This window comes from Nannobrachium achirus (genome assembly GCF_963921795.1).
Source record: "Nannobrachium achirus genome assembly, chromosome: 14".
NCBI classification, from domain to species: domain Eukaryota; kingdom Metazoa; phylum Chordata; class Actinopteri; order Myctophiformes; family Myctophidae; genus Nannobrachium; species Nannobrachium achirus.
In genome coordinates, this window is record NC_137821.1 from 3,654,227 (window position 1) to 3,669,615 (window position 15,389).

Sequence of the window (15,389 nt, forward strand, 5' to 3'; positions counted from 1 at the left end):
CTTTTTTGTCTCAGGGCACCCCATGAATATATTGTTTTAATCCGAGGCACCCCTACATTATAATTTTCACTCCCAGCACCTTATATTTATAGCATATCATCGTTGTCGGGTGGAAAGCTTGTATGTCCAAAACCGTTCGTTTTGTATTTATCATCTATAATGTACTAAACTACTGAAAACAGCAGATCTACAAGCACAGCACCGCCTCGCATCGCAAGGCGTTGTAGGCGTTGTGTGCTTGTAGATCTGCTGTTTTCACTAGTTTTGTGCGACAGTCTTCTATGATGAAGCAGGGCTTTGCTTTACCAAAAGATGTACACATTTGAAACTTGGAAATACGAAATCTCTGCCCGACAGTGATGATATTTTAGGTGATTATGTTGCGAGGGAAACGTTGAGATAACAGCCATTTTGGTTAAAACCGACTGAAAATAACTTTGTACTTCAAGTTTAAAATGATACTAAATATTTTTTCAAGTGTCCAGATGAATTCCAAATATTATCACATTATCTCGCGGCACCCCTGGACTGCCGTCACGGCACCCCAGGGTGCCCCGTCACCCACTTTGAAAACCCCTGGTTTATAGAACCACAACACTATCATTGATCGATCGATTGAATACTTTATTAGCAGTTTTCAAAATAATACAGTGATACAAAGGATAACACAAAATGCCCCAAGGGCGTGTTTCCATTCTGGTCCTATATATTCAAATGCTGTTGGAAGGGCTTTCCACATTTTTATGGCATATATAGAAATAGTTTAACCTGATGTTTGCGTTGAATCTGAGTTGAACGGCATCAGTGGACTTCCCACTGGTGTTGTGCCTGCGTGTGTCTCACGTTATTTGAAGTATTTAGTCAGGTATGCCTACATGGGTATCTTAGTGGTGTAGTGTATCTTGTAGACCAGTAGTTAGTCAGGTACATGGGTATCTTAGTGGTGTAGTGTATCTTGTACACCAGTATTTAGTCAGGTACATGGGTATCTTAGTGGTGTAGTCACAGTGTATCTTGTAGACCAGTAGTTAGTCAGGTACATGGGTATCTTAGTGGTGTAGTGTATCTTGTAGACCAGTAGTTAGTCAGGTACATGGGTATCTTAGTGGTGTAGTGTATCTTGTACACCAGTATTTAGTCAGGTACATGGGTATTAGTGGTGTAGTGTATCTTGTAGACCAGTAGTTAGTCAGGTACATGGGTATCTTAGTGGTGTAGTGTATCTTGTACACCAGTATTTAGTCAGGTACATGGGTATCTTAGTGGTGTAGTGTATCTTGTACACCAGTATTTAGTCAGGTACATGGGTATCTTAGTGGTGTAGTGTATCTTGTAGACCAGTAGTTAGTCAGGTACATGGGTATCTTAGTGGTGTAGTGTATCTTGTAGACCAGTATTTAGTCAGGTACATGGGTCTCAGTGAGGTGTAGTGTAAAATAATATAAGCAAGAGGCAAACATTTTGAAAATAGGCACACACACTTTGATGATGTCATCAAAGTGTACTTTGATGACAGTAATTTGTACTTTTCAAGGTGTACTTTTACAACTCCCCTAAGGTATATTAATGACATAGTTCAATGTTGAAAATGGATGGGTTTCTGCTTTTAAGTACCAGCTCTTATGCCTTTAACTTAGCTCTTTCCATAAATAATACATTAAAGGTAAAAATCAGTAAGTATTGGTGTGTCTGGTGACTCTGGTGACTCTGGTCCCCTCCTCCTCACAGCGTCCTGCTGAGCTTGCGTGCCTGTCTCTCCTTGGCCTCGAAGGCAGCCTTGGTGTCCAGCAGTTCGTCCAGCTGCCTGCGCACGGCGGCCATGTCCAGCTGCATGGCCTCGCAGCGGCCCCTCAGGGCCGCAGACTCCGCCCTGAGCTGGGCGGCGGCCTCGGCGAGACGCTCGCTGCGCTGCCGGCACTGAGTCTGCACCGTGTGGGCGTCACGCAGCAGAGACTCCACGCTGCACGCCACAGAGTCACACTGCGTCTCCGACATGGTCTGAGGGGGGAGGGACAAAAAAGACATATCGTTGTTGCGTGTTTCCTAAACCCACCAGGCTTGAGTTAAGACCCGCCTCGTGGAAACGTGAGAACTTCTAGGAGTGGCTGAAATCCTTGCCGGACACATGGAGGGTGGATAAAGTCAGTAAAGGCATGAAGACAGTCTTAAAACTTGTACTGAGAAAAGCCTGCATTTGCACAATGCACAGCTATTAATTTGTCACTACAGTGCTCAAAATAAACTGTGCTAAACAAAAAACCTGAAACTTACTTTGTACTGTGCTTAAAAAAGGGAAACTTTGTATCTTTGCAAAAGAGAAAAACGTACTGAGAAAGCTATTAATTTGTCACTACTGTGCTCAAAATAAAAACTCTTACTGATTATCAGTTACATTGATTGTTATAGTTTGGATATGGTTTGGGCGTATTATGCTGCGTGTATTATTGTTGCACTAACGTTCTTATATGCACTTTCATACTTAAGATTATTGAGAGGAACGTTTCCGCGAGGCGGGTCTTAACTCAAGCCTGGTGGGTTTAGGAAACACACATCGTTGTCGGGTGGAAACCTCGTATCTCCCAAGTTTCAAATGTGTACGTTCTTTCGCAAAGTAAAGCCCTGCTTCATCGTACAAGGCCGTCGCACAAAAGTAGTGAAAACAGATCTACATTGATCTACAAGCACACAACGCCTCGCGGTGCGAGGCGTTGAGTGCTTGTAGATCGGCTGTTTTCACTAGTTTAAATCCTTTTTAAAATGATAAATGCAAAACGAACGGTTTTGGACATACACGGATTTCACCCGACAACAACAATATAAGATTTGTGCCTTTCTTTGAATAAGTCTTTGAATGTTTTTGACCCGTCTATAAATGTCTCCTAAATCCTTCTTCTAAATCAGAGGTTCTCTAACTTTTTCATGACAAGGACCGTAATTACATCTATTTGGTTCGTGGACCCCCCCATCTCAAAATATGTTGTTCCAGGGACCCCTCCAGAAGCAAATATTTTAGTTATATATGTTCACTTTTAAAAAGACATACATTATTCAAAGAATCAAGATTTTTCAAAAATAGCAGATCTATAAGCTCGCAGCGCGGCACTCGGTGCAGAGCTGTGAGCTTATATATCTGCTATTTTCAATAGTTAAAGCAGAAAACTATTCTGGGATTAAAAATGAAACTTACAGTATGTTAACTGCCCTGAAAACTCAGGAGGCCAGAGACGGAGGTAGTTATCACTTCTCCCATAGACAGGCCAGAAGTGATACCAAGGACTTCCAACGAAAAAAAAGACCGTAAAACGGCTTATTTGGGATGTTCCTTTTAGGCAGGGTGTTTAACTGTACGTGTACTGTAGGCTACTAAATGTCCTTATTGTACTGACTACACTTGTAGGCTACTGTTCTCCATCTTTGTCTAATAAAATAGCCAATCAATCTGAGGAGGACAGACAAAGAGACAATGGGGCTCTTCTTTCGTCCCACCTCTCTAGTTTGCCTGTATAATGTGGGGACCCCCCTCCCCCCCCAGGATAATGTGGGGACCCCCCTCCCCCCCCAGGATAGGATAATGTGGGGACCCCCCTCCCCCCCCCAGGATAATGTGGGGACCCCCCTCCCCCCCAGGATAATGTGGGGACCCCCCAGTGTTCTAAGGTCTTACCAGGCGTTCCAGAGTCAGGTCGATCACCAGCCTGGTTTCAGGGAGCTGCTCTTCTGACTCCAGAATGATCTGCTGATTATATAATGAGTAATTAATAACTAGTTATAACTAATAATAACTCCTCTGTGCTCTCCAGAATGATCTGCTGATGACATGATGAGTAATTAATAACTAGTTATAACTAATAATAACTCCTCTGTGCTCTCCAGAATGATCTGCTGATGACATATGAGTAATTAATAACTAGTTATAACTAATAATAACTCCTCTGTGCTCTCCAGAATGATCTGCTGATGACATATGAGTAATTAATAACTAGTTATAACTAATAATAACTCCTCTGTGCTCTCCAGAATGATCTGCTGACATATGAGTAATTAATAACTAGTTATAACTAATAATAACTCCTCTGTGCTCTCCAGAATGATCTGCTGATGACATGATGAGTAATTAATAACTAGTTATAACTAATAATAACTCCTCTGTGCTCTCCAGAATGATCTGCTGATGACATATGAGTAATTAATAACTAGTTATAACTAATAATAACTCCTCTGTGCTCTCCAGAATGATCTGCTGATGACATATGAGTAATTAATAACTAGTTATAACTAATAATAACTCCTCTGTGCTCTCCAGAATGATCTGCTGATGACATATGAGTAATTAATAACTAGTTATAACTAATAATAACTCCTCTGTGCTCTCCAGAATGATCTGCTGATGACATGATGAGTAATTAATAACTAGTTATAACTAATAATAACTCCTCTGTGCTCTCCAGAATGATCTGCTGACATAATGAGTAATTAATAACTAGTTATAACTAATAATAACTCCTCTGTGCTCTCCAGAATGATCTGCTGATGACATATGAGTAATTAATAACTAGTTATAACTAATAATAACTCCTCTGTGCTCTCCAGAATGATCTGCCGATGATATAATGAGTACTGATTACAAAATATGTTGTTCCAAGGACCCAAACAAGCTCCATGAAATCAAGACTTCATAGGGTGTGGAAATGATAAAAAATATGTTTCATTTACTGCTTTCTATTGTTTTAGCATGCGTAGCCAAGTGGCTAAATATGTATTTTTTAGACATGATAAAGCCTATTTACAGACAGTAACACTACCAGCCCTCATAAGTCACATCTGCCCATGATAGATTGCAGTGCATCATGGGAATGGGCTTCTTGTGTCTAAAAATACATATTTAGCCACTTGCATGCATGCACCCAAACACTGAAATCAAAATCCTTGAAATGGCTAAAATGATAAAAAGCAGAAAATGACACTCATCTTATTGCAATCTTATTGCAATCTAAAATATGAACCCTTGTTGTAAAAAAAACTAAAAACAAAGTTGTCCTTTAAAGGAGGACTTCACCACTTTTCAACCTACAGTATCTTCATAAGTTAATAAGTTCTCACTAATGTTCATGATAAAATAGCACAATGTTTTTCTACTCGGTCTGCGTCTCATAGCACGGCTGTGGACAGTGACCTCACCTCATCGATGGGGAATCCAGGCTAATAGAAATGGTAGGCTTTCTATTCTTGAACAATTAGAGAAAGGTATCTGCAATAAAGCAGACAGCCCGCAACACTCCAAGTTAGATGAAGGCTTTTAGGTGCACGGCTCAAAAAAGCATATGAGAAAGAAGTAGTCGCCAGCACTCAAGGAATATCCTTTTTACATGATTTTATTTACCTCAATGGACAGTGTACGGACGCGTTTCGGCCCTCACGCGTCCGTACACTGTCCATTGAGGTAAATAAAATCATATAAAAAGTATATTCCTTGAGTGCTGGCGACTACTTCTTTCTCATATTCTTGAACAATGACAATGTTCTAATGGAAGCTACTGTTCTCGCGATAATAACATTCTAAATAATATAAAAAAGGATCTTGTTAAAAGAAGAAAATAAAATCTTCCAAACGATGATGTCACTGATAGAGATGTTTCTGAACTCCCCAGAGCCCTCCTATGAGACACAGATGTCATCGTGAACATTAGTGAGAGAACCAATTACATGAAGATAGGTTGAAAAGTGGTGAAGTTGTCCTTTAAAACCCTTTGCACACAGACACGTTTTTTTTCGCACGGAAAAAGACGGACAAATTCATTTTTTTAAAAGAAAACAATGATTCTCTATGACCTCATGCACACCGGCCCCGAATTTGCCATGCAATTTTTTCCCGATCGAACCCAGTTCGATTTGTGTGTCTTGTCGCATGCGGTGAAAACTCATCATTCCTTTTATGACTCCTTTTGGGATCCGCAGTGTGGATTCTGCACAGCCTTGCACACCAAATCCAATGCGTTTTATTCACATAGCAAACGGAAAGAAACGCAACTGTCCTGTGTGCAAAGACCTTTAGTACGTATTATTCCAGTCCAGTTCCACAGTGGTTTGTCTTGCACCAGTGGTTCCATGGACTCTGTGGGTTCCCTCGGGGGGGTCTAAATTGACCCATATACAAGTCTGTTAAAGGAGTTTTTTTAATTTTCTTTTTTACAACAAGGTTTCATTTAAATCGCTAAAACTATAGAAAGAAGTAAATGAAAACATCTCAACACTCATCTTTTCTTTTCTCTAAATATGAACCCTTGTTGTAAAAAACAAACAAAGTTGTCCTTTAACTCTGGTAGGGTACAAATGGAACCAAATGAACCCGACACCATTTGTATCCTACCAGAGTTAAGGGGAAGACCTTGAAGAACGTGAAGGTTTGACAAACACTGACTTACAGGACAGGGTGTAGAGTTCTGGATGAAGAGTAGAGTCTCCTGTTTTAACACACCTTCGTCTCTCCTCCTCCTTCTCCTCTTCCTCCTCTGTGGTGAGTCAGCTGTGCTGTTGGCTGCTGCCTTGCTGTGGCTCACTTAATCCCAGATTAACTCTGAGAGAGAGAGAGAGAGAGAGAGAGAGAGAGAGAGAGAGAGAGAGAGAGAGAGGGAGAGAGAGAGAGAGAGAGAGAGAGAGAGACAGAGAGAGGGGAGAGAGGGGAGAGAGAGAGATAGAGAGGGAGAGAGAGAGAGAGAGAGAGAGAGAGAGAGAGAGAGAGAGAGAGAGAGAGAGAGAGACAGAGAGAGGGGAGAGAGAGAGATAGAGAGGGAGAGAGAGAGAGAGAGAGAGAGAGAGAGAGAGAGAGAGAAGAGAGAGAGAGAGAGAGAGAGAGAGAGAGACTGTAATCTGTTGAGTCTATTTTCTCCTGTCAGGTGTAGCTGCTAAGACGTAAAGCTATGTGATCTCTTGCATTTCAGCAGGTGATTGTGTATCAGTGATTGGGAGCTGGGAGGCTGGAATGTCAACTGCCAACACTCATCGTCATCATGAATAGAGGGTATACGCATATCATATGATATGCCACTCATCTAGAGCAGTTGTTCTCAAGCTTTTCAGGCCGTGACTCCCATAAATAATCGTATTTTAACTGTGGACCCCCCCGATCTGACGAGCACTAAGAGTTGAGGCATTACTATCTCCTTTCGGAACCACTCGCTCCGTGGCTATGCCGCTCCGAGATGTGGTTCCTGCTCACAGCATGCCCAAATGAGGTTTCTCCTGGGTAGTTCACCAGGTTATCAACCGCTCTTATACCGTCACTAAGTGTTGTATCCAAAAAGCAATGGTCCTATACCCGTCTCTTGCATCTCTACTTTTTTAGCGGCGGGGGTAATCCAAGCGATTTGTTGAAACAATACTTTAAACACACTTGTTTTGTCAGTCTGTGGCCATTTCTCGCTCCGACCGCTTGGTGGCTGCAACACAGATTAATGGCGAGTCACGTGACTGCTTCTGTAACATTTCACTGGGAAAACATGGAGCTGGCTGACAAAATGAGCGTGTTTAAAGAAGTATTGTTTCAACGCAACGCTTGGATTACCCTCTCTGCTAAAAATGTAGAGATGCAAGAGACGTGTATAGGACCATTGCTTTTTGGATACAACACTTAGTGACGGTAAGAGCGGTTGATAACCTGGTGAACTACCCAGGAGAAACCTCATTTGGGCATGCTGTGAGCAGGAACCACATCTCGGAGCGGCATAGCCGCGGAGCGAGTGGTTCCGAAAGGAGATAATCAGTGATTGGGAGCTGGGAGGATGGAGTGTCCTGCCAACGCTCATCGTCATCATGAATAGAGGGTATAAGCATCATATGCCACTCATCTAGAGCAGTTGTTCTCAACCTTTTCAGGCCGCGACCCCCAAAATAATCATATTTTAACTGCGGACCCCCCACTCTGATGAGCACCAAGAGTTGAGGCATTACATTTTGTGTAACACGGCTCTGTTGTGAAAATAGTTTTGACAATGTCTGCCTAAAATATTTGACAAGTTGACCAATGTTTAATTTGTCATTTTAGAGGTATTAAAACGTCCTCAAATTGTCACTTTAGAAATGTGCAGACACTTTCTATACAAGTAAACTTAATGTTGGTGTCTTTACTGTTGACTGTTGAGTTGAGTGTTGTTGAGTTGTGTTGAGTCGAGTTGCACATTAATAAGTTAATCATCTGGGGACCCCCCAAAATAATTTGGGGACCCCCCCTGATCTAGACCAGGGGTGTTCAAAGTGGGTGCTGGGGCACCCCGGGGTGCTGTGATTGCAGTCCAGGGGTGCCCGCGAGATGATTTGATAATATTTGGAATTTATTTGGACACTTATTATATTTAGTAAATATTTAGTATCATTTTAAACTATACTTAGTGCAGTTATTTAGTATATAGTATAAGTTATTTTCTGTCAGTTCAAACCAAATGGCTATTACAGTATCTCAACGTTTTCCACATAATCGGTAAAATATGCCATAAATGCCCCACTGAAGGCCTTAAAGGAGTGTAAATCCTTAACATCCTTTAAACCCACCCTGAAAACCACTTACTGGTAACAATAACCTCCCCCTCCCCCTGACCCTCCTATTGTAAATAACATATTTTGCACTGTTTTGTTTTTTGTTCTTTTAAATCTGCTGCATAGTAGCCTGCTGTTCTATCCGTCTGACGTTCAATATTATACGAGTTAGAGAGAGGGATCTCAATGGAAATACAGTAGACTAACCCTTGCCTTATCTGAGTTTCCTTTTAGTTGACCGTGTACCAGTGAACTGTACTGTCATGAAACTGTACCTTTTCCTATGCAAAACCTCTAATGCCTCAATCAATCAATCAATCAATCAATCAAAACTTGAACGAGAAGCGAACATACATGGGCACGTGCACACATTCACCCCTATAGCCTGTTTGCCTTGTAAACCGCCCTCTTCCGGAAAGCATTTTCACTTCTTGATTACGGAAGTTGGTGGTCACCCCATGGGTGACAGCAGACTGCTGGGCGAGCGCTGGCACTTTGGCATGGGATCAACTTTCCCTCTGCGTCCTAATATAAATATTGGCCCTTTGACTACAGCGTGTTCTTTGTCTTATAAAGACTATAATAATGGGATCAACTTTAAACAAAATGTGGCTGTATTTTCCCAAATATGGAGATGACTGGCGTCTAACATCATAGATGATTGATGTCAAAGACCACATGAGACTGACACCATGTGTCCATATATGGGCTTAATATTGAAGTCAGGGATCTCCATATATGGGCATGAAAGGGACAAGAACGTGTGACTATAGCGTTGCTGTTGGTTGTTTAAGCTGGACAAACTGTGGCCATATTTTCCCAAATATGGATGAGCTGGTAAGAGGTGTCACACACTGTGACACACATGGGCTTAATATTGTTTATTTTTATTTATATATATATATATATATATATATATGATTTTATGGTATCATATCATATGATTTTATGGTAGACATGACAGACAATACAGACAGTACATCAACAATACATAACAAGACAAACACACCAGACTGTATAAATTGAACACGGGTAATTCACATATAAAGAGTACAAAAGTACAGAAGTTGGCAACCTTTGAAAGTACAAGCACCTGGACACATTCTAAACACTGTTATAAGTTAATCATCCAGATGGTCCGTAATGGGACCCCAGATGAACTCGAATGCAGCATGACTGTCCTTTTTATAGCAGCGAAGCCTCTCCAAATGGATTATTGATACAAATTCAGTAAGCCATCTGTTGAAACAAGGTATAGTAGAGGATTTCCATTCAGTTAGAATAATTCCTTTGGCTACTAGTGTACCAAGCATGAGTGTCTGTTGGACAGACTATGGCAGAGAAAGAGAAGCTTCGGAGCAGCCAAACAGGACAGTTAATGCATCAGGCTCAATGCAAATACGATATACACTACTGTACCAAGCAAAAATGCTTTGCCAGAATGAAAACAATCCTTGGGCACGACCAGAACGTGTGTCCCAGCGTGCCCTTGGAAGTGTTGTATCTGTCACAGATATCAGAATCATTTGGATACATTTTTATTCATTTTGACTTTGGAGTAATGTAATCTGTGCATAACTTTGAACTGAACAAGCTGCAGTCTGGCATTGACTGAGCCTGAGTGGATTCTCTTCAACCCCTCGCTCCAGATCTCACCGGACAGTTCCAGCCCAATATCAGCCTCCCAAGATGCCTTAATGAGGGCTTAATATTGTTGATGACAAAAGGGATCTCCATATATGGTAAATGGTGCATTTGTATAACGCCTTTATCCAAGGCGCTTTACATAGATTGTGCATTACATTCACCCATTCACACACACATTCATTACATTCACCCATTCACACACCAATGGCAGAGGAAACCATGCAAGGCACCAACCTGCTCACCGGGAGCAACTAGGGGTTCAAGGTTGTACTTTATTGTTACGTCTTTTGTTCAGGTACAGAAGAGTAACACTTATTTTTGCTTCGCTTCCTTTCAGACAATGCAGTGGTGTATATAATAACAGCAAACAATATAATAACAGCAAAACTAAACTAAACTGAAACATCTAAAAAGTAGGAAATAATGATAATGATGTAGAAAGATTTGGAAAAAGAAAGAGATTGCAAAAGGCAAAAGAGCAAAGAGAGAACAAAAGAGCATCCTCAAATGTACATGTGCATAATATTTGGTATATTGTACCAACAGCATTTTTCCAGTAGTTGCTGGCTGCTGTACTTAACTTTTTGTAAACATCTTCACATAATGTTCGATGTGCAACAGGTTAGTATATTCAACTTCACAGCATATATTTATGTACAGTAGGTGCAGGTTCAGAGTCTTGCTCAAGGACTCTTCGACACTAACTCAAACTGGGAACCCTCCGTGTTCTAATGCAGGGGTTTTCAAAGTGGGTGACGGGGCACCCTGGGCTGCCGTGACGGCAGTCCAGGGGTGCCGTGAGATCATTTGATAATATTTGGAATTTATTTGAACCCTTAAACAAATATTTGCTATCATTTCAAACTTGAAGTAGTTATTTTCAGTATGTTTTAACCAAAATGGTAATTATCTCAATGTTTTCCTTGCAACATAATCCCTAAAATATGCCATGACTATGAGGTACTGGGAGTGAAAATTATGAATGTCATGTAGGTAAGTGTTTCTCACCCACTGTGCCTGGGGACCTTTGGTGTGCCCCTGAGAAGGGTCAAGTGTGCCCCTTGAAACTGCTTGAAAGCCAGTATTGTATTTACAAAAATGATTTAAACTAGTGAAAACAGCCGATCTACAAGCACTCAACGCCTCGCACCGCGAGGCGTTGTGTGCTTGTAGATCTGCCGTTTTCACTACTGTTGTGCGTCAGCCTTGTATGATGAAGCAGGGCTTTACTTTGCAAAGAAACGTACAAATTTGAAACTTGGAGATACAAGGTTTCTTCTGCCCGACAGTGACGATATTTACACCCCCGTATTATGTTGGTGTGCCCATGGATTCTTGGGACATGAAAAGTGTGGCCATGCAGAAATAAAGGTTGAGAAACACTGCTGTAGGTAATATTATGGTATGCCTCGATATGTGCCTGGGATGAAAAAGATATTTATAGGGGTGCCCTGAGCCAAAATAGTAAGGGGATTTTATAAGATATTTGACCAATCTGCGAAGTAAATCGTTACCAAGAAATTTCTTCACCAATGTGTACTAAAAGGTTGAAATAAAATAACTGATTTGTGTTTGTGTCCCATTAACTTTACTATACAGGAAGAAAATACAAAAAATAAATATGCTTTAAGTAGCATGTGAGGGGTCAAACTAGGGTTTTTGCATGACGCTGAATCCATTGCAAGCATTTGTTTTGCATGAAAAACATTTCGTGGGCTAAAAACTGACCCACAAAACGATGGTTTAGTGATGAATCATCACTTTTCACTGTTTTCTAGGTGCCATTTGTAGCCCACGGAATATTTTTCATGCAAAACAAATGCTTGCAATGGATTCAGCATCATGCAAAAACCTCTAGTTTGACCCCTCACATGCTACTTAAAGCATATTTATTTTCTGTATTGTTTTCCTGTATAGTAAATTAATGGGACACAAACACAAATCAGTTTTTTTATGAGGTTTCCCCCGGGAGTTGAATTTCAACCTTTTAGTACATATTATTACACACCTTTAGAAACACATTGGTGAAGAAATGTCTTGGTAACGATTTACTTCGCAGATTTTCTTATGCTCCCCTTACTAAAAAGGTTTTATGAACCACTGTTCTAATGAAGGTTTCTCTATCCCTGAGCCACTGCCACTCCTTTTATGGGCATAACGGGGACATGGATGGCATTAATTTACAACATCATTGTGATGTCAGAACAGGCATCCTTCTGCTGAGCTGCAGTGGTGTAAAGTAACTAACCATAAGTAGCCTACATTTACTCAAGTACTGTACTTATGTACACTTTGGAGGTATTTGTACTTTACTTGAGTGTTTCCCATTTCCAATGCTTTTACTTCTACTCCACTACATCTCGGATGCAAATATTGCACTTTTACTCCACTACATTTATTTGAAAGCGTTAGTTACTTATTACTTTGCAGATATAAATTGGAATAATTCTAGACTCTACAGTACAGTATTGATACTTTTACTTAATTATAAAATGTGTGAGTACTTTTTCCACCTCTGCTGAGCTGGGATGAGGTGATGTCAGATCAGGTCAGCTATATTGTGATGTCAGAAGAGTGACAGAAAGGATCTGGAGGCTTTCATAGTAAGTAGCCATAGCTGGGGATCCAGTCCCTCAAAACAGGGTTGGACCTGTGATGTTCTGTCACACTTTTTATTTCAGTTTTATCTATTAGTTTGGTCATTAAGGTCCACAGAATGAGAGGCCTGCTCTGCCGGAAACATCGCGAAAAAAAGGTTATGGCCATTTGTATATTCACTGTCCCATCGACTTCGCTACACTGCACAGGAAAGGAAATACATAATAAAAAATAAATCTCATCACTTATCAGTGATGACTCATCACTTTTCACTCTTGTTGGTTCGTTTTCTAGCCCAAGGAATGTTTTTTTGTGCAAAACAAATGCTTGCAATGGATTCAGAATCATGAAAACCAGAATTTTTAAAGCAGAATTTTTCTTATTTTTCTATTTCTTTCCTGTATAGTGAAGTCGATGGGACAGTGAATATACAAATGGCCATAACTTTCTTTTGCGATGTTTCCGGCAGAGCAGACCTCTCATTCTGTGGACCTTAATGACCAAACTAAGAGATAAAACAGAAATAAAAAGTGCGGCAGAACATCACAGGTTAAACCCCTATTCCTTGAGCTTTTGGGCATGTGGATCCCCGACTACAGGGCTGTATTAACCATTGGGCCGGTGGGGCCGTTGCCAGGGGCCCTTTGGCTCTCAGGGGCCCTTGGGGGAACTGGGCCGCGTGGTCATCGACAATTTACAAAAATTAAATGTATATTTTAATCAAAAATCAAATGTGTGGGCCTCTCCTCTGTTGTCTACAGGTGCTTTCTTGGTCCACAGATGATCATCATGGCTTAAAGCTGGATAGTGCGTGTCGGGAGGGAGGAGGGGTTATGGTGGGCGGTGGGGGGGCCCTAAAAAATTATCGGCCAGGGGCCCTCGCGCGGGTTAATCCGTCCATGCCCGACTATATCACCTACGGTCGCAATTAGGCCCTATAGGTAAGACAGTAAATGTTGTAGGCCTAACAGGTTGGCAGCAGTGATGTATTGGTCCGGTTCACGCGGGTAGTCACTGACCCATATCTGTTTTGACCAGTGTCACACCTCTCACGCATGCACATGTGTAACGGCTGGGCTTCGAACCCGGGCCTCCCATGTGAAAGTCCAAATATCTTAACCACTACTCCAAAGGGATATCCCTATGGAATGAGTGAGATACTAGACTTTTTTGAGGCTTCAGGCTGGGGCTGCGACTCTCTCCGCAACACATGGACATACATTGATGCAAACAACCGCCAAGTTCACACCTCGATAACACTTTAGTGTCACAACAGGGTGTTTTAACAAAGAACGAGCCTGTAATGCATATCAATAGATTGAATCAGCAATGCAACACTGGTCGGCAGGTATGATGACAAAACTCTTAAAGGACAAGTTCACCTCTGGGACAACCAGATCTTATTTTATTGTTGTTTGGGACACGATCAACACAATCCTGAGTTATTTTTTGTGTTCAATGTGTGTGTTTTTTAGATTTTTGAGTATTTCAGCTTGCTACAACTGGTCATATGATGCAAAATGCATCGTGTGCGGTGTGACCAGTTGTAGCATGCTGAAATACCGTTGATCGTGTCCCAAACAACAATAAAATACGATCTGGTTGTCCCAGAGGTGAGGTGGTCCTTTAAGGTATGTGTGACTGGGGAGAGTGTTTTCTGCAGGTCGTTCAGTCCAAGTGTATCAAAGGGTGCGTTCGGAAATGCGCAGCGGGTGTGTGCTCAGTGTTGTGAGTGACTAAACGGTTTAGGCTAAACGTAACCCTAATCCTAACCCTAACCTCAGTAAAACTATGCCTAAACCTAACTAGCCCCTAACCCTAACCACACCCGGTGCGCATTTACAAACGCACCCTTTGATTGATACACTCAGACTGAATCACCAGCAGAAAACACTCTCCCAGTATGACTGTGAACAACACTGGTCATAAATGAAGACATGGAGAGGCCGCTAGGGGGCGCCTGAGACTGCGACTGAGAGAGAGAGAGAGAGAGAGAGAGAGAGAGAGAGAGAGAGAGAGAGAGAGAGAGAGAGGGAAACAGAGGGAGAGGGTGAGGGAGAGAGAATTGAAAAGCAAGGAAGGAGACAGGCATCAACGTTTTGTTTGGCGATCGACCCCACGTTGCCGCGACGCGTCACGTTCTCCCCGCGTTCCCACGCACGCACGCACCGGACGCACGGAGACGCCGGCGTGCGCGAGGACGAAAAGAGAGAGAGACTGAGAGAGAGAGAGAGAGAGAGAGAGAGAGAGAGAGGAAAAAGAAAAGAAAGGAGAGAGAGAGACAGCGTGAAGCTTTCCCCGGACCGGACGCGTGATTTGTCTTTGTACTCAGATTCTTTGTACACCGGGGGGTTTTCTTTCTTTTTTTGTATTTATTTCTAAAGCGCATGTTTTGCGCGTAATAATCGCGTGTAAATAACTATAGAACGACACCTTTTTAAACCACAAAGGACCTTTGTATTTTTTATTTTTCTATATCTTCAGAGGAGGAGGATTGGATTGGACCACCATAGCCTTTATCTATCATGTTGTGTTGTGATCCATCCTGATCAACGATCTTCATTCTGAACCAGACAGCACCAAGCAGGCCTGCTTCACTTTGGATTCTATTCTCA

General features: G+C 41.7%; 1 protein-coding gene across 1 annotated transcript in view; it reads left to right on the top strand.

The window, feature by feature from the left end:
• Window positions 1-15,389, top strand: part of tmem179ba (transmembrane protein 179Ba) — a 124,042-nt gene that overhangs the window by 66,483 nt on the left and 42,170 nt on the right. The window lies entirely within an intron of this gene.